The sequence below is a fragment of the Opisthorchis viverrini genome (assembly GCF_000715545.1).
Source record: "Opisthorchis viverrini unplaced genomic scaffold opera_v5_364, whole genome shotgun sequence".
Classification (NCBI taxonomy): domain Eukaryota; kingdom Metazoa; phylum Platyhelminthes; class Trematoda; order Opisthorchiida; family Opisthorchiidae; genus Opisthorchis; species Opisthorchis viverrini.
Window position 1 is genome coordinate 300267 of NW_008752026.1, and position 1522 is coordinate 301788.

The following is a 1522-nucleotide window of genomic DNA, read 5'->3' on the forward strand; positions in this document are numbered from 1 at the left end:
TTATCAAAATCACTTCGTTCACAATCGACAAGACGAGTAGTCTGTGGGATACGGTAGGTAATACAAGACAATGCATAAAAACAAGCTTCGCGTGTGCGTCATAAGCCTCTGCATTGTGTCGACGGTCGCTATGGGAACGTGCTGTGCCTATCCTGATCATTGCCTGTTGACGCATCTCAACTCAAACCATCCAACTTCTATGGGTTACCGAGACGATTAATGCACTTGAGTGAGAGGAGGGTGAGAAGGACAACTACGTCGTTTGATAACGGAGGACGTTGAACAAGAATGAAAAAAATATAAGTCTCGGTGCGTCATGACTTTTCAAGATAGATTAGCTAAATACACTCATTTGCATATCAATTCGGTCTTCACGGGCGACTCAACTGAATCTCCCGTTTATGATTTTCTTTAACGGACTGTGCTGCACGAAGGCCGCCTCATGTTTCAGTTGGTACGATATTCGAGATATCGGAGTATATTTTCATAAAGGTTGCTGAACAATCTTCGGCAACCCATGACCGGTTTCGCCCATCCGGTAGTCCTCCTGATGGAAATAGATTGGCTACGTTCAGAGGTCGAATTCACTACTGAGAATTCCCAATTCTTACACTGCTAACAACTAATAAGTAGCTCTCAAGGAAGAATAATTGACAGATGAGTGAAGCTTTCATCTGAGAAGTCTGTACTCAAGAAGGCAGTGAACATGCGACTGCATGATGAGAAGGTTGAGTGGAGCTGTATCCTGACTGCGTGAGAATTACTTACACTGCTGATATGCTGGTCACAGCCGAGTGGGACTTAGTCTTCAAACCCTAACCGGGTTTGAATCGACCTGAAGGTTCGTGAAATTAGCACTTTTGATATTCCCTACTAAGGCTTCGCAGTGTTCGTTAGCATAGGTTATCTTCACTCACACGAGGGAATCTCCATTGAGAAATAAACGTTCCGACGAGAGTTCGTGTAATTTTTCAACCTCACATTTAGCTGAGCACCCTTCTTGGCTTATACTTGAGAGGTGGACTCTCACTGTAACGGTCATTCAGCATGAGTGCGGAATTAGTGTATAGTAAAAATCAACACGATATACATGCGTCGCTTTTAGGGTGAAAAACGAAGAAAGGAAGTCTGAACAGGTCAAGCGCGGTCGGGTCGTCGGTAGGACTAGGATTTAAATGAGCGCAACTAGTGCAAACTGGTACAATGCATCAGGTTTCTGAGGATACCATTCCTGTGAGGGTAGGGATGGTATGATTAGGTCTGCAGATTTGGCTTCAGCCGGTCTAACTGCTAGGCTATCTATCCCGTGTGGAACTGAGGTGATATTCTTTGGTTTGACAGCAGAACGTGCCCAAAATAGGCTTTGCATTAGATTACCTAGCAGCTTTATTAGCATACCTCAAACTTCATTCTGAAAGGACGGCTGACATTTACACACAACTCAACAAGATTTGGTGGACAGTCATGTGGCGGAAATCAGAATGGAACCTTATAGGACTGGTTTGAATAAGTGTAAGATACA